The sequence below is a fragment of the Pleurodeles waltl genome, chromosome 7 (assembly GCF_031143425.1).
Source record: "Pleurodeles waltl isolate 20211129_DDA chromosome 7, aPleWal1.hap1.20221129, whole genome shotgun sequence".
Taxonomy (NCBI): Eukaryota; Metazoa; Chordata; class Amphibia; order Caudata; family Salamandridae; genus Pleurodeles; species Pleurodeles waltl.
Genome location: NC_090446.1, coordinates 1,252,912,562 through 1,252,931,504, shown reverse-complemented (window position 1 = coordinate 1,252,931,504; position 18,943 = coordinate 1,252,912,562).

Genomic DNA, 18,943 nt, shown 5'->3' with positions numbered 1-18,943 from the left:
ATTCCACAACTTTTCCATTAACTTTTATATTCCTTTCATATATTTTCTTCACCCCTTTTTTACATTTTCTCCTATATTTTTTCATGTCCATACACTGGTGGAGGTATCTCCTTTTTAATTAGGAAATATGGATACACATATAATAATAGGTACCTATATAATTTACAGCCCTGATGAAGTCATTGGGAAACTCCCGGACGAAACACGTGTTGGCTATCAATTTGGATGCGGCTGCTAAAATTTAAATAATAAGCTATATCATCCTTTGAAGAATATGATTGAACCTTGATTTGAGAAAATCTGGACTGGCTATCAATTTGGATGCGGCTGCTAAAGTTTAAATAATAAGCTATATCATCTTTTGAAGAATATGATTAAACTTTGATTAGAGAAATCTGGACTTGGACTTTGGATCATAGCAATCTTGGAAGAACAGATCAATTAATTCTACTATTTGGATTTGGACAGTGATACTGTAATTGGGGATTATGTTGGAAATAATCCTATTAATTTTCAGAAATATATGACAAAACATTGCCTATGTATACTGACTCATGAGTACTATTATTTTTCATGTTATAATGAGTGCCTCTTGTACTTTATATTTGCAATAGTGCTTTTAGCATCTATCAAGACCTTTTGGGTCTGGTCTTTAAAAGAGTGCACCATTTTGAGATTCAACATTCTTCGTTGATATTCACCTCGCTACCCAGAGCGCCTAGTTTTCTCCCTGTACAATACACCCACACGTAGTTAGAGTATAACACAAACAATGAGTATGTCATGGGAGACATGCATCAGTCTCAAGACATGATAGGCAAGTTCCTTATTGAGGTCTGGGACACGGAGTAGTTGCAGGGGGAACACAATGCAGAAGTGCAGAATATTTACTCTAATTTGAGCATCCTAACTTGGGTGAAGTTTGACATTTACCATCATATGTGGAGGGATTTCCCAGCATCATCTTCCCTTTTCTTTAGCCCTAAAGCATCAGGCCCCACTACGCCCCCCTAGCCACAGAAAGGAAGGCCCTGCCACATGTAGAAACACCTACAACCACCTCAGTCCCTGCAATTGAGGATTCCCCCCCTCCCAGCCGGACTTGTTCATCCTGACTAACAGGAGAACATGGCAAGATGTCCACCACCAGAAGATGCAGAACCTAATTTCCTGCAGTGTGTGACTACCATTCATTCTGTGGACTATTTCTGGACAAATGTATCTTTTTGAGGAAAGTTGTATTCTGTACACAGGACTTCAAACAATTGTGCCACTTCGAAAATAGTTTCATTCACCTTGACTAACTGTTTTGTTTTTGGTTTTCATTTGTATATTGTTTTTATCTTGCTTGAGTTGACGTGTATTTTTAAAAATAAAACACACAAATTTAAAGGCTGGTGTTGTTTATCTTGTTGTATAATTGTTTTAATTTGACTTATTTTAATATTGTTTGTAAAAAAATCAGAAAACAAAAAGATAGTTTGAAACAAATTGCTACATTTAGGTAATGTTTCTCCCATTTCCCAACACATAACATAATAATTATCAGCGCAAATCTTGATGTATACAGTAAGTTACATTCATTTCCCCAAACAAATTGTTGGTCTCACTAAAGTATAATAAAGTACAAATTTGGCATGAACTAAGTCGTCTGTGCCACCATCACAAGTACAGTTCCAGACCTTGGCACAATGGAAGAAAGGAATTTGATAGAACAAAAAGATGCACTAGGCAAATTAATCTTGATTCATGTCATCAGCTGGATCCAGAAATCCTAACTCACAAGAGGAATCCCACATCAATAACACCAACAGTCAAAATCATGGCAGAACTACCTTTTGTGGACACATGATCAATCCAATACACGGTGGCAGTTTCTGTTGAAATGTCACAACCAACTTAAAGTGATGTGCTGCAAAAAGTTCACCCTACAATGATGAGGCACATCAGTAGCCTCATACGCTTAACACAAAATGAGGATTTAGCAAATGTGAAAGGAGATGAGTATGCTATGGTTCAAATCACACATGTGGTTAGAGCAAGTGAAACAGAAAACAAGTCTAATGCAATACCAAAACCTCCTATATAATCAATGTGCAAGTTGTCTTTGTACAAGATTTGTACATCCAAAGTGTGTGTGTTTCACATGATCAACACGTTACTATTGAACTTGGCAACAGCAGTATTTAACAGCAAATGTCACAACTTTGAAATGTCCACATGAAGGTGACATGGTGAAGACTCCCAAAACATAAGAGCAAGAAGAAATTAATTAATTTATTTTCCTGACAAAATAGACACCTTACAAATAATAATCTGTGAGGACACAATCATGTAGATCGATCAAATATAATCAATGTACGTGAACACAGTAGTCAATGTGTCAAACCTTTGTTCAACAAACATCTTTGCCCAGGAATATTCGAGACCTACCCATTCCTAAATGAATTCCAGCACAGACTGATATGCTCATCTCATTACAAGTTGTTCTGACAGTGAATCTAACATTATGTAAATGTATACGTACACTCATGTGAAGAAGTGGTTAATGACATTTTGACATATGTCCATTCCTTCCTCTTCACCGCTGTCATTTTCATTTGCCATTTCACAATCCTCAGCCAATGGTTCTTCATGGTCTCCATTCTCTGCAATGTATGGGATGTTCTGTTGCAGGGCTATGTTGTGCAACATGCAGCAGGCAACTGTGATTTGACACACCTTCTTGAGTGAATAGAGGAGAGTTCCACCTGTCTTGACCAGACAGCAAAATCTGGCCTTCAGGAGACCAAAAGCCCGCTCCACTGCCCTGTTGTTCTTACATGGGCCTCAATGAAGTGGACTTCCCCTCATGTTTTTGGATCCCTCAGCAGTGCTAACAACCATGGTCAGTTGGAATAATCTGAGTCTCCTATATGAAACTAAAAAATATATTGAGCAATAAATCATTATCCCATTGAACAGTCCTAAATGACAAATAATGCTCCTATTGTCATATTGTACTTACCAAGAAGTCAAGCCCTCTCAGGTCCAAGTTGTGGCATTTGCAGTGTTGTGCTGCTGTTCCATCATACACAGGAATCATGTTTTGACCCTGGGAAACGGGCACACATGGTTGAAATGTACAAATCAGGTAAGCAGACAACTTGCACATTGACTGTTGGAAGTTCTTCCAATTGTGGTAGACCTGTTCCCTGGCTTGTGGTGGCACCAAGGCAACATGTGTGCCATCAATTAATCCAACTACATGTGGTATGCCAAACAATGCATACAAATCTCTCTTCACATTTGCAAAATCCACATGTCGTGAAACTAGATGAAGCTGTTGATGTGTTTCATCATTTAGGAAAGGTCTTCTTGTAGCACACCATTAAAGGTTGGTTGTGACATGCCCCCAGATACTGCCAAAGTGCATTAGAAGGATTTTGTGGCCACAAAATGGAGTACTGCCATGAGTTTCACTAATAGTGTTATTGCTGTGGGATTCCTATTGTGAGAAGATCTGGCTCCAGCTGATGAGGATTGTTTGACTATTTAATCTGAATTTTTTTACAATGTCCTTTTCTTCCGTGGAGGCATGGTCTGGAAAAGATCTGAGCACTTCAGGCTATCGCCTTCTACCTCTCCCTGGGTTCATAAATCTGCATCTAAGAGAAATAAATTATCACTTAAAATGGTCATATAAAACTTCGATAATGAACACACATCTCATGTCACTGTGAAATTACATAGGTGTTTGTGACATATATGTATCCATACATTTTTTGATGTTGCAACTTAGAATTACAATTCTTTGCATGTCTGATATTTTTTTTAAATAATGTGTAAAAAATACATTAAAAATGTATTATTTACACTATTCCTTTTTTCAAAAATTCTGTCAACGGATGTATAAAATAAAGCTCATTGCTATCGATTTTAAAACCAGCAGTGCATTACATTATGATGTGTTACATTTTTAGAAAACAGTGCTGTACATATTTGACATTGGTAAACAAACTAGCCACCATTCTGAGTGGTGGTGATGCCCTTCACATTTAAAAATACGCTGGTTCACATGCTAAAATGGCAGCCACCTGACCTTGCCGCCAGGACATTGGCAATCCAATGGCCGTCGGCAGAAGTTGTAAGTGTAACACTCTGTGGTGTCTAGATATATGTGTTCTGGAACCTGTTCTAGGTTCTAGAAAGCAATGTGTGAGAGAGGACAGAGAAGAAGGTGGCGGTTGCTGAGATTTGGTGGTTGGGGTCTTCTCTATGACTTATTCTTGGAATAAACGCTTAGTAGATGAAACCGGTGCATCCGTGTGATCCTACGACATATTACATGTGGCGACGAGAGAGTGACGGACTCTGAAACGGATCCATTATTACAAGGGTCTGTTTAGGGAGAAAAGACCCTAACACCAGAAAGTTGTACATTGGAGCTGTTGCGCTTCCCCTTCATACCTTCAGGGCAGTGAGTGACTATATTTTTATTTGTTTTTTCTAACATGAAAAAACAAAGACAAGGAGGAGAAGAGGAATGTAAATGGAAGTGTAAACGTTACTGTTTTGTTTGAACGCCGTCTCATGTGTTCTTCCCAGCCGCGTTCTCCCAGTCTGCTCGAGGGAGGCTCCCGCTCAGCATACAATTCACCAGGTTACCGGAGCTGTGGGGAAGCACGAGAAAGTCTGTACGGCTGATCCTCGTGCGACGGTACACGTTGCTGGGTGTGCAGCGTGCTGCCGATCCTGGTCAGATGGTGCACGTTGTTGTGTGCGTGGCATGCAGAAATCAATGACGGACTTTATAAATGTACACTCAAGCTGCTGGTACACTGTGTGTGTGCGTGTCTGGATATTTGTCGGCCATATTGGAAATCTCTTGTAAGTTACAACTGCACAAACTTTACAGGTTGTTAAAATAGAGTATGAACTCATTTGGACACTGAAGCAGCGAGTACACATTATGGGGGTGATTTTAACCCTGGCGGTCGGTGTTAAAGCGGCGGCCAACCCGCCAACAGGCTTGCGGTAAAAAATATGGGATTCTGACCCTGGCGGGAACCGCCAACACAGACAGCCACTTTAACACTCCGACCGCCACGGCGGTACAAACAAACAGCGCGGCGGTCACCGCCAACAGCCAGGCGGCAGACAATGTACCGCCCACACTATCACAACTCACCAATCCGCCACCTTTTCCGGGGCGGGAGCACCGCCGATAAAAACACGGCGGAAACAGACTACGGACGGGAAAACGCTCACCACTACGCACTCCAGGAGGAAGGAGGACAGCATGGAACCCGAATTAAACATCCTACCTGCTCTCGTCTACCTTCTCATCTACCACGAGTACGAAGTCCGGCGCAGACGACTACGGTGAGTACTGCACCTACGACACACGGGAGGGGGGAGGACGAAAGGTTACAGGCACACACATATGCGACCCCCCCCCCCAACTATGTACACACCAATGCAGAGCAACAAGTCACAGTGACACCACCCAAACACCCCAGAAAAATGCTAGGACATAATCAAATTTGGAATAAATATTTATGTACCAAAAAGCTCCTGAAAATTATCGTACAACCATGAAAGATATTCACAAGAAAACTAATGACATAAACATCAGTGTATAACTGAAGTAACAAGTCCTGCACATCCTACGAATTCATCATGTCCGTGGGCCAAAGTTTTGAGAAACAAGGGCAAAGCCCACAAAGGAGACCTGAGTCCTTTGGAGAGAACACTGCAGGGGCATCAGATGTAAAAACTACAGGCACCTCAGGGGGAAGGGAAGGGGGGGGCACCACAGCCACATGAGTCCACGACGCCAGATCCACGAGGAGCCACCATGCCCACTGTACCATCCTGGGGAGTGCAAAGCCACAGTCTCTCAATGTCTCTACAGTGGGTGGGCTGCCCACTGTACCATCCTGGGGAGTGCAAAGCCACAGTCTCTCAATGTCTCTACAGTGGGTGGGCTGCCCACTGTACCATCCTGGGGAGTGCAAAGCCACAGTCTCTCAATGTCTCTACAGTGGGTGGGCTGCCCACTGTACCATCCTGGGGAGTGCAAAGCCACAGTCCCTCAATGTCACTACAGTGGGTGGGCTGCCCACTGTACCATCCTGGGGAGTGCAAAGCCACAGTCTCTCAATGTCTCTACAGTGGGTGGGCTGCCCACTGTACCATCCTGGGGAGTGCAAAGCCACAGTCCCTCAATGTCACTACAGTGGGTGGGCTGCCCACTGTACCATCCTGGGGAGTGCAAAGCCACAGTCTCTCAATGTCTCTACAGTGGGTGGGCTGCCCACTGTACCATCCTGGGGAGTGCAAAGCCACAGTCCATCAGGTGGATGACAGTCTCCACTGGTCAAGGAGGAGGCATGGTGGGCACAGTGAACCATAAACAGTGATTGAGACGGCGGTGCCCAGCGGAGCGGTGCTTGACAGGAAGGGCCCAGCGGAGCGGTGCTTGACAGGAAGGGCCCAGCGGAGAGGTGGAGAGACAGCGGGGCCCAGCAGAGCGGTGCTTGAGATGAAGGGCCCAGCGGAGCAGTGCTTGAGACGGCGGTGCCCAGCGGAGCGGTGCTTGAGAAGAAGGGCCCAGCGGAGCGGTGCTTGAGAGGAAGGGCCCAGCGGAGCGGTGCTTGAGAAGAAGGGCCCAGCGGAGCGGTGCTTGAGAGGAAGGGCCCAGCGGAGAGTTGGAGAGACAGCGGTGCCCAGCGGAGCGGTGCTTGAGATGAAGGGCCCAGCGGAGCGGTGCTTGAGACGGCGGTGCCCAGCGGAGCGGTGCTTGAGAAGAAGGGCCCAGCGGAGCGGTGCTTGAGAGGAAGGGCCCAGCGGAGCGTTGCTTGAGATGGCGGTGCCCAGCGGAGCGGTGCTTGAGATGAAGGGCCCAGCGGAGCGTTGCTTGAGACGGCGGTGCCCAGCGGAGCGGTGCTTGAGAAGAAGGGCCCAGCGGAGCGGTGCTTGAGAGGAAGGGCCCAGCGGAGCGGTGCTTGAGAAGAAGGGCCCAGCGGAGCGGTGCTTGAGAGGAAGGGCCCAGCGGAGAGGTGGAGAGACAGCGGTGCCCAGCGGAGCGGTGCTTGAGATGAAGGGCCCAGCGGAGCGGTGTTTGAGACGGCGGTGCCCAGCGGAGCGGTGCTTGAGAAGAAGGGCCCAGCGGAGCGGTGCTTGAGAAGAAGGGCCCAGCGGAGCGGTGCTTGAGACGGCGGGGCCCTGTTCAGCGGTGCTCTTCTGCACCGCGGGCCCTGTTCAGCGGTGCCTATCTTCACAGCGGGCCCTGTTCAGCGGTGCTCTTCTGCACGGCGGGGCCCTGTTCAGCGGTGCCTATCTTCACGGCGGGCCCTGTTCAGCGGTGCTCTTCTGCACGGCGGGGCCCTGTTCAGCGGTGCCTATCTTCACGGCGGGCCCTGTTCAGCGGTGCCTATCTTCACGGCGGGCCCTGTTCAGCGGTGCCTATCTTCACGGCGGGCCCTGTTCAGCGGTGCTCTTCTGCACGGCGGGGCCCTGTTCAGCGGTGCCTATCTTCACGGCGGGCCCTGTTCAGCGGTGCCTATCTACACGGCGGGCCCTGTTCAGCGGTGCTCTTCTGCACGGCGGGGCCCTGTTCAGCGGTGCTCTTCTCCACGGCGGGCCCTGTTCAGCGGTGCTCTTCTCCACGGCGGGCCCTGTTCAGCGGTGCTCTTCTCCACGGCGGGCCCTGTTCAGCGGTGCTCTTCTTCACCGCGGGCCCTGTTCAGCGGTGCTCTTCTTCACCGCGGGCCCTGTTCAGCGGTGCTCTTCTCCACGGCGGGCCCTGTTCAGCGGTGCTCTTCTTCACCGCGGGCCCTGTTCAGCGGTGCCTTTCTCCACGGCGGGCCCTGTTCAGCGGTGCTCTTCTGCCCCGCGGGCCCTGTTCAGCGGTGCCTATCTTCACGGCGGGCCCTGTTCAGCGGTGCTCTTCTCCACGGCAGGCCCTGTTCAGCGGTGCTCTTCTCCACGGCGGGCCCTGTTCAGCGGTGCTCTTCTTCACCGCGGGCCCTGTTCAGCGGTGCTCTTCTCCACGGCGGGCCCTGTTCAGCGGTGCTCTTCTTCACCGAGGGCCCTGTTCAGCGGTGCTCTTCTCCACGGCGGGCCCTGTTCAGCGGTGCTCTTCTGCCCCGCGGGCCCTGTTCAGCGGTGCTCATCCAGCAGGTCAAGGGAGCCAGACCTGGCCTGGACTCCCTGCTCAGTCGCCCTCGGACCGTGACGTTTCTGGACCCTTCGGGGACGGACTCCTGGCCTCCTTAGTGTCCTCCTTCCCAGCTGGTATGTGGCATGTGGGGTCCACCTTCTCCGCGCTCCTGCTGCCCTTCCGCTCCTTTGATGGGGCTCTCGGGCCCTTGCCTCCCCTAGATGGTGTGGGTGGTGAAGTGGCCGCACATTGCTCCTTGGGGGCAGCCCTGTCGGTCCTCGCACGGCGGCCCTTGTTTTTGCGGGTCCTCTTGCTGGGGGGGGGGCTGGACGTGTCCTTGCTGCTGATCGATGTGTCACTGCTGGCAAAGGGTGGGCTCCAGAACCCATGCACAACAGTGACACCCGAAGCTGGGCTGGTGGTGGCTGCGGTGCTCTTGGGACTCTTTGAAGATGGATGGGGGAGCTCATCGGGGGGAAAGAGGTCAAGGTTAGCCATGAAAAGTTTTTTAGGGCCAAGGTAAAGGGTAGGAGAAGTGGAGATGGAAGTGGAGGTAGAGGAGGTGGTTGTAGGAGAGTCAGGTGTGCTGTCATTGGGTGAAGGTGCTGGTGCTGTAGGCTGTCGTGAGGTGGATGGCTGTTGGGTGGGTGGCTGCCTGCGTTTGTGTGTCTTGGAAGAGGGGGTGACAGACACAGTGGGAGAGGACACAGGGGACGTGTAAATGGCAGTGGGGGTGGTGACTGCACGAGTGTGGACTGTACTGGAGGGTGAGGTGGTGATGGAAGCACTGGCTGATGTTGGGGTGCATGCAGGTGTGAGTGTAGACGTCACAGGGAGGGAGGAGGGAGACGAGGAGGAGGGGGACACAGGGGTGGCAGTGGCTGTTGGCATGTCTGCATCTGGGTGTTGCTTGGGTGAGTGTTTGTGGGATCTGTGGTGCTTGTGTTTGGATGAGCTGCTCTTGGGTGTTGAGGTGTGTGCAGGCTGGTCTGATGGTGTGGATGGGATAGGCTGAGGAACAGGAGACAGAGAAAGGCTGGAGGCAGTAAGAAGAGGGAGGCTGGAAACAGGGACAATGGCTGCCGTCAGTGCTGAGGCCAGAGCAGTGAACGCTCGTTGATGGGCAGCCTGACCCGAATGAATGCCCTCCAGGTACGCATTGCTCTGTTGCACCTCCCTTTGCACACCCTGGATGGCATTCAAAAGGGTCGTCTGCCCAACAATGAGCGTCCTTACCAGGTCAATGAGCTCCGCACTGAGGGCAGCAGGGGCAACAGGGGCAGGGGCTGAGGTGCCTGGGGCGAAGGAGACGCGCGCCTTCCTGGGCAAACGGCCACGGAGCGAAGACTGAGGGGCTGCTGGGAGGGCGGGGCTGGTGCGCTGGGTGGCGGCTGTACCTGTAGAGGCGGGGGGCACGGATGTTGCCGCCACCGCTAGGGAGCTCCCATCCGAGGACGTGTCGCTTTCGCTGCTCTCACCAGCGGTCCCCGTCGTGGTGCTCCCCTCGCCCTCCGGATCACTGGTGCCCTCGGTGTCTGTTCCTGGGCCCACCGGGGCCTTGTGTCCTGCAGCTCCCTCGTGCTCCGATGCCAAATCTCCTCCGCCTGATGATGCTAATGCACACATGCACAAGAAGATGAAGAGAAAGGGTGGGGGGAGAAAAAAGAAGACCAGGTTGAGTGCATGCAATGTCAACACCGTTGGCGGAGAGGACAGACACAGGAGCCTAATGCACTAAGCCGCGCATTCGGGGTACACTACTCAGTACTACTGACTAGGACAACAGGCCAAGAGACGTCAAACGCGCACATGGGAGATGCTGGACCTTCAATGGCTGTACTTGTCACCCTACCGAGGTGGGGGCTGGGGGCACAGGGCCCTGCCTAAGGGAGAGGACTACACTACAGAAAGCGCCCTGGCCTAATGTGACCCACAGCCCTCCTCCCCCACCCAGACGCCTCCACTGCGCAGAAAGATAGGAGAATGTGCTGATACTCACCCCCTTGTGTCTGCTGTGATGTCTTAAAGCGCCCATCCAATTCTGGGTAGGCCACCGCCAGGATCCGGGACATCAGGGGGGTCATGGTGCGACTGGCACCCCTCCTAGGTTGGGAGGCCATCCCCAGCAGTGTTTCTGCGGTCTTCCTTGTTCCGCGGCGGATGTCCTCCCACCTCTTGCGGCAGTGGGTGCCCCGTCTGTTGTGGACCCCCAAGTTCCGGACTTCCTTGGCGATGGCACGCCAAATCTCGATCTTCTGATGGGCGCTGACCTATTTGACATGTACAGGGTGGAAAGGAGGAAATCATCAATGACCTGCATGTTAGATGTGATTGGCCCCCCCCACCAACTTTGCCATATGGCACATGCTCTCATCTGTCGGGCGTTGCACTCCTCATTCGCCCCCCACCCCACCAACTTACATCCACCCCAATCCACACAGGCATAGCCCATTCCATGTGCACCCGGTGTACTCACTTGTTGGTCTGGAGGACCGTAGAGTAGCGCATACTGGGGGAGGACCCCATCCACGAGCTTCTCCAACTCTTCAGACGTGAAGGCAGGGGCCCTTTCCCCAGTCGCAGCAGCCATTGTATCTTCCAGACCGAGGTCACAGCAGCACTTGCAGTATAGGTCCTCTCCTGTGGATGATCAGGTCTCGAGTGATTAAGCAGATAGAAAATGGCAGTCACGCCCGCGGCGGTGCGTACCGCGACCGCCGGCGCACTTCGTCATTGGCTCCTGAAACCCATAGGCTTCAATGTTAACCAATGCGGCTTTGCGCCGCGGTCTTCGACCGCCTACCGCCACGGTGTGCCCCGCCAGCGCATTGACCTCACATCCCATTGTCCCACTTCACAGGTCAGGCAGCCGCCATTTCAAGGGCCTACATGGATTAATTTTGACTGCGACACACAGGCCTAGGCCTTGCATTGCCACCCATACACACCTTTCAACCCATTGCCATTCTTTAACTGTGCAAGCTGTCTGTACGTACCTGTGGTTTGGCTGACTCTGTGCTCCATGTTGTCCTTCCTAGGCACCGTCCGCTGGGACTTGGGATGAGAAGGAGGAATCCTCGCGTGTACCGACCGCTGGTGGACCTGTCGACAATGGAAGAACGCCATATAATACTTCGATACAGACTTGACCGTGCCACTATCCATGAACTGTGTGCCCAGCTGGAGCCAGCCCTGATGTCCCCCATCCGCCAACCCACAGGGATTCCCCCTCTGGTGCAGGTTTTGTCAGTCCTCCATTTTTTGGCAAGTGGGTCATTCCAGACCACAGTGGCCATGTCATCTGGAATGTCTCAGCCTATGTTTTCAAAGATTTTGAGTAGAGTGTTGTCTGCCCTGATGAAACTCATGCGGAGCTACATCATTTTCCCAGAGGAGGGTGACTTGCCTACAGTGAAGGGTGATTTCTATGCCCTTGGACATATCCCCAACATCATTGGTGCCATTGATGGGACCCATGTGGCTTTGGTACCCCCAAAAGACGATGAGCAGGTGTACCGAAACAGAAAAAGTTATCATTTGATGAATGTCCAGGTGGTCTGTTTGGCTGACCAGTACATCTCCCATGTAAATGCCAAGTTCCCAGGGTCAGTGCATGACGCGTATGTGATGCGAAATAGCAGCATCCCCTATGTGATGGAGCAGCTACAGAGACAACGTGTGTGGCTAATAGGTGACTCTGGTTACCCCAACCTGCCTTGGCTACTGACCCCAGTAAGGAATCCCCGGACCAGGGCAGAGGAACGGTACAATGAGGCCCATGGGCGAACTAGGAGGATCATCGAAAGGACCTTTGGCCTCCTGAATGCCAGGTTTAGGTGCCTGCATATGACTGGGGGATCCCTGATGTACTCACCAAAGAAGGTGTGCCACATCATCGTGGCCTGCTGTATGCTTCACAATCTGGCATTGCGACGTCAGGTTCCTTTCCTGCAGGAGGATGGTGCAGATGGTGGTGTTGAAGTAGCTGTGGAGCCTGCGGAGAGTGAAGAGGAGGAAGACTCAGAGGACGACACAGACAACAGGGACAGAGTAATAGAACGGTATTTCCAGTAGCACACAGGTAATAATCACCCATGCCATTTTACATTTCCTGAAAGCCTCCTGCATCTCAACTTTGTCGGTTTCCCCCCAGACCTATGAACATGATGTTTGATTTTCCCTTCCCTTTTCTGTGCTGTATGAGCCACTGCGTGACCTCGGCTTGGTTGGCCCATGGACTAATGCTAAGTTACCTCGGTATGTGTAATTCACAATGTTCACAATACGTAATTGATATGTAATGTGTCATACATTTGTAAATAAGACAGGCTGAGTCCTGATTGATTTCAGTGCAATGTGTGATTTATTATTAGTGCATAGATATTGGTACATGACTTGACATCCTACTCTGTCGTTTTTTTTTATCTCAGGCTCCTTTTGCGGGGCGGTTGTTGTTATGCAGGAGGTGGGGTTCTGGTGGGCTGTCGTTGTGGTGGGGCCTCCTGTCCACTAGCGCCGGAGGAGGTGGTAGGTTGTTCCTGTTCCTGGCTAGTGACAGGGGCCCTGTGTGATGCCACATGGTCCCGAAACGTGTCCTCTATGCGGTTCAGGGCCTGGACTATGCTCCCCATAGCGGTTGAGATGTTGCTGAGTTGGTCGCTGAACCCCATGTAGCGTTGCTCCTGCTGTGCCTGGATCTCCTGGAACCTGGCCAGTACCGTCGCCATCGTCTCTTGTGAGTGGTGGTAGGCAGCCATGATGGTGGTGAGGGCCTCTTGGAGAGTGGGTTCCCTGGGCCTCTCCTCCCCCCCCTGTCGCACAGCAGCCCTCCGAGTTGCCCTGTTTCCCTGGGCCTCTGTCCCCTGGACGGTGTGCCCACTCCCACTGCCCCCAGGTCCCTGTTGTTGTTGTGTTGGTGGGTTACCCTGGGGGCCCTGTAGTGGTAGACACACCGCTGCTTGACCTGTCCTAGAGACAGAGGCATGGGCCCGCTGGGTGGGAGCTGTGCTGTTGTTCCCAGAGGGGGTTGGGTCTGCAGTGGCCTGTGTCTGGGTGAGGGGAACCGACTGCCCAGAGGTCCCCGATGGTCCGGGCTGGTCGTCAGGTTCCAGGTCGACAGAGCTGCTGTCATCACTAGTGGCCTGTTCCGGGGGTGGGATGGACATTTCTGGTCCCTCCTGACCGGTGTGTTGTCGTTCGGGTCCTGCATGGGGTAAGAGGGTATGGTTATTGTTTCTGTGTGTGCATTAGCTTGCGTTTTATGGGTGCCCTTGTCCCCCAGTGCTGGCATTCCCTTGGGGGAGGTGTTGTGAGGGTGTTTTGTGGGGGGGGGGTGATGGGTATGTGCAGTGGTCATGCTTAGGTGATGGGTGTCCATAGTTTGGGGGTGGCATGCAGGGGTTGGTGTTGGGTGGGTTGTGCTGGGGAGACATTCTCAGGGAGGATGTGTGCTGGGGGGTTGGGGGTGAGGGTGGGGGTTAGCATGCTGGGGGGGGGTGAAGTGGTTGGCCTTGTACTTACCAGAGTCCATTCCTCCGTGTACTCCAGCGAGGCCATCAGGATGCAGGATGTTGAGTACCTCTTGCTCCCATGTTGTGAATTCGGGTGGAGTGGGTGGGGGTCCCCCGCCAGTCTTCTGCACTGCGATGTTGTGTCGCGAGTCCATCGAGCGCACCTTCCCCCGCAGGTCGTTCCATCGTTTGCGGATGTCCTCTCGATTTCTGGGATGCTGTCCCACCGCGTTGACCCTGTCCACGATCCGCTGCCAGAGCTCCGCCTTCCTTGCTATGGTGGTGTGCTGGACCTGTGAGCCGAAGAGCTGGGGTTCCACTCTTATGATCTCCTCCACCATGACCCGGAGTTCTTGGTCCGAAAAGCGTGGGTGCCTTTGTGGTGCCATGGGGTGGTGTGTATGAGGTGTGGGGTGGTGTATGTGATGATGTGTGTGTTGGTGTGTGGTGCTTTGTGCTTCTATGTGGTGTTTGTGATGTTGCGGTGTGCCTCTGTGTGTCTGGCTATCTATTCTCTGATGTGTCTCTCTCTCCTTCGTCTCTGGTTTTTGTTGGTAGGGGTTTGTGGGTGATGTGGGTGTGTGTTTTATATGGTATTGGATGTGTGGGAGTGGTGTGTGTATGTGTTTCAGGTGTGTTCCTTTCAAATTGTCCAATGTGGTAGGGGTTTGTAAAGGTGTGTGTATTTTGACCGCGGCGGTGTGTACCGCCAATGGAATACCGCGGTTGAATGACCGCCGCGTCGATTTGCCGGTCATAATGGGATGGGCGTATTTCTGTTGGCGTGGCGGTGGAGGTTTGGTCTTCTCCAGTTTACCGCTGGCCGCTGATGTGGCGGACTGCAGTGGAGGGCGGATTTTTGGAGGTTTTGCAGTTGTGGGTCAGAATGTCCGTGGCGGCTGACCGCGGCCGCGGCGGTATTGTGGCGGCCTTCTGACCGGCGGTAAGCGGCTTTTACCGCTGAGGTCAGAATGACCCCCTGTGTGTCCTAATCTGGTCATATTTGGGAACCATGTTGGAGGTGTGAAACTCCTTTTGGTTTGGAAAGAGGAGTTTACAAAAATACATGTTTTTTTTTTATTATTATTCCTATTTTGTATGTATTTTTCTCCTCTTTTCTCTTTTGGCAGATTTTGTTGATTTCTTTTATTCAAGATGCAGAATGAACCAGCACCAGCATTCTTTTTATCTTCTCCGGGAAATCCGCCCATTCCCTGGATGAAGTGGAAGAAGGTTTTCTCACATTATGCTAGGGTTTGTGGTACATCATTAAGTGCAGAGAGGAAACCCTTGCTCTTAATGCATGGTTTGAGATCAGAAGGACAAGAGGTATTTGAACATCTTCCAGATCTTCCAGATCAAGAAGCCACAAACTTGAATAAATATTAAATTTGCATAAAGAAATTGGACACACACTATCTTCCGAAAGTCAGTATGGTGCTTGAAAGGTTTCGTTTTGGACAAAGTACACAACGTTCAGGAGAGTCAGTTGAAAAGTATATTACTGAGTTGCACAAATTGGCCTCCACATGTAATTTTGGGGCCTCCTTATAGGAAAGGTTAAGAGATCAGTTGATGCTGGGAAGTGCTACTGGGAAGGCCTGGGAGGGCATGTGGAACAAGGATAATCCGTCATTACAAGAGGTGTTAGTTGCCGCAAAGAACTTTGAACATTCTAAAGCTTGTGCTGAGGTCTTAAAGAAGGGGACACCTATAGTTACTAATAGTCTAGAAAGTAAGAGAGGAGATTTTGTACAAATTGTACATAAATCTGAGATCTGTAACAAAGGGGTTGATGCTAATAAATCCAACTTGAAGTCTTTGCAAGGAAAGTGCTTTAGATGTGGCAATGAAGGTCACTTTGCAAATAATAAAGGATGTCCTGGATGGAAGGCTATGTGTAAATCCTGTGGAAGAAAAGGTCATTTAACGAAGCGTTGCAGGTGGGTGAAAGATTTAAAGAAGGTGCAAGAAATAGATTTTTGTGAAAATGAAGACGACTCGGAAGAGAAGAATTATATACATAGGGTTTTCTTCAAATGGACCTTTGGAACAGGTCAAAGTGAATGGATGTGTGGTCAAGATGCCTTTTGACTCTCAAGCTAAGATAACTCTTATTCCGGAAGTATTTTATGAGCAGAAATTGGCTGGGCGTGTTCAACTATGTAAACCAAACATCAAGCCAAGAGGTTTTGGGGTGTTCCAATATGACTTTTGGGATATTTTCGGGGCACCAATGAGTTCGGTGACATGATTGTACCAGGGAAAATATATGTTTCCATGAAGGGTGATTCGTTGATAAGCTGGTTATTCCAACGTGATCTCAATGTATATTTAGATCAAAATGATGATCCTCCAGTGTGCAATAGAAGGGATTCTGTTAGAAATGTGTGTGATGGTCCTTTCACCATACAAAGAGAAGAGGGGTCAGTTACTGGTTTAGAAAAGTATGTGAAATGGGCAAAAGAGTTTCCGGAATTGTTTACTGGAAAGATTGGCTGTCTTAAGAATTATTCTCACCTCATAAGATTGAAATCTATTGCAAGTCCAAAAGTAGCTAAAGTAAGGGGGGTACTGTTATTAGTACGGAATAACATGAAGATGGAACTGGACAGAATGGTTCGTGAGGGAATTATAAAGGAGGTGGACGCTACAGAGTGGTTGTCTCCAATGGTTACGGCGTGTAAGGCTAATGGAGGGGTGAGATTGTGTGTGGACTTGAGAGAGCTCAACAAAATGCTAATTGTGGATCACTATCCACTTCCTCATATTTGTGAGTTATTATGTTCCCTTAATAATGCTAAACACTTCTTGTCCTTAGATCTAGCATCAGCGTATCATCAAATAATGCTGCATCCAGACTGCCAAGACTTAACTGCTTTTGTCACACCTTTTGGTACATTTAAGTATGTGAGAATGCCATTTGGTTTGATCTCTGCTGCTGCAGTCTTTTAAGGGTTATGGAACACATTCTTGAAGGCTTGGAAGGTGTTAGAGTGTATCAGGACGATGTATTGATTGTGGGATCCGATGGGAAAGAACATGATCATCTGTGTGATGTGATGTCAAGGCTGAGAGATGTGGGTTTGACACTGAAGGCAGAGAAATGTAAATTTGATGTAGAAGAGATTGAGTATTTGGGTCATGATGTAAGTGGAACAGGTATTCAACCTAAAGGTGAAATGGTCAATACAATTAGCAGGCTGAAGACTCCTCAGAGTAAGGACGAGGTGTTGACATTTTTGGGCATGGCTGAGTTTTATAGTAAATTCATACCTAATATGACTCAAAACACTACTGCTATGAGGGAACTATTACGGAAAGAATTTCTGTGGTCAGAAAGATGTGAAGAAGAGTTTTGTTTGTTGAAACAATGTTTGAATGCTGCGCCCAATATTGTTAGTTTTGATACAAGGGATGAGACCTGGGTTTTAACAGATGTGAGCTCCAAAGGATTGGGAGCAGTGCTTATGCAGAGAAAAAATGGTGTTGAGCGGACGGTATTGTTTGTGTCTCATGCATTGAGGGGTGCAGAGTGTAATTACTCTGTGGTGGAGAAAGAAGCTCTTGCGGTGTATTGGTCAGTACGTAAGTTGAGAAAGTGTTTGTAGGGAAGGAAATTTCTAGTTAAAACTGACCACAAACCGCTTAAAGAGGTATTCTGCAAAAAGGGAATTGACTTGGTCTCACACAGGACATGAAAATGGGCTGTGGCACTGCAAGAATATAATTTTGAGGTGGTTTCTATTCCAGGTGTTGATAATATATTAGCAGATTGTCTTTCGACCCTACTGGTGAGGGTGTTGAGGATTCAAAAGAGGAGGTCAAAGTTTGTGAGATTTCTGAAGGGATTGTGTCTAAAGAAAGATGGAGAGATGAATTGAAGAAGGATGAGGTTTTAACGAAAGTCATCTCTATGGTACATAATGGTTGGTGTGAGAGCAGTAGGTGTGAGGGAGAGATGAAAGGGTTTTGGCAAGTCTGTAATGGATGGGTTACTCATGAGGGGTATGAAAGTGATTCCTCCTGTAGGTATAAGGGAAGTGTTGATGAGACATGCCAATGTTAGTCATATGGGTATAGTCAAGACGAAGGAAAGAATGAGAGAAGGGTATTGGTGGCCTGCTATGGATGTAGAGATTGAAAGGATGGTTAGGAATTGTACTGAATGTTCTGAGTGTGATAATGGTTTGAAGTGCAGGACGCAACCTATGGTTTTGAGGGAGCAAGCAAGCGGTCCATGGTCGGACATAGCGATTGATATTTTGGGGCCTATAAGAGTCAATTCTTTTGATCGGTATGTATTAGTTTGTCTTGACATGTATTCACGGGGGCCAGAGGTGTAAATTGTGAGTTCTGTGGAGTCCAGGGTGGTCACTGAATTTTTGGAAGGTTTATTTGAAAGGGAAGGATTTCCTGCGTCTTTTCTTTCAGACAATGATGTACAATTTACTTCAAAAGAGGTGGGGGCGTTTATGCAGGAAAGAGGTTTAAGACATCAAAGGGCTGCTCTTTACCATCTTGAGAGCAGTGGTGTTGTGGAGAGACTCATTAAAGTCTTGAAAGAAAGTGTGCAGTTGGCTCTATCTTCATGTGGTAATTGGGAGGTTGCTGTTAAGGGAAAAGTGAGGGAGTATCGTTTTCCTCCACATCCCTCTACTGGGATCTCTCCTTTTCAGTTATTCAGAAGAAGGAAGCCTAACACTCAAATTCTGACATTGTGGGTATCAGAGAAAAGATTAATGGTAGACAGCCAGGTTGAAGAAAGTGGGGATTGGAAAGAAAGAGAGAGAGAAACAATGGTGTGTAGAAAGATGTTGTATGATGAGAGGAAGGCTGTGAAAGAGACAGTGGTGAGGGTTGGGGATTGGGTGAAGATAAAATCACTTAGTAAAATGGGCATTTCTAAATTCAGTCAACCTTTTAAGGTGATTAAAGTGTTTAGAAATGTGGTGAAGCTGGATGATCACAGAGTGTGGAACCTTAATAGAGTTGCAAAATTTGATCCGGTGAGTGAAAGTGGAGAGAGTGAGAAGATGTCAAGGTATGATTCTGTACAAGGAAGTAGACCTCAACGAGTAAGGTAAAGTCCTGCTTTTATGAAGAATTAAGTCTCATAAAGGTATGAAGGCATAGGTGTGATGATGGGTATACTTTTGTATACCTCTCTACAATATTATATGTATTTTATTGTAATGTTATGTTTGTTTTATCACTTGAGATGTTAGGTTCAGTTTTTAAGAAATGTATATAGTGTTCTTGTGATGAAGTGAGGGAGGTGGTGTGG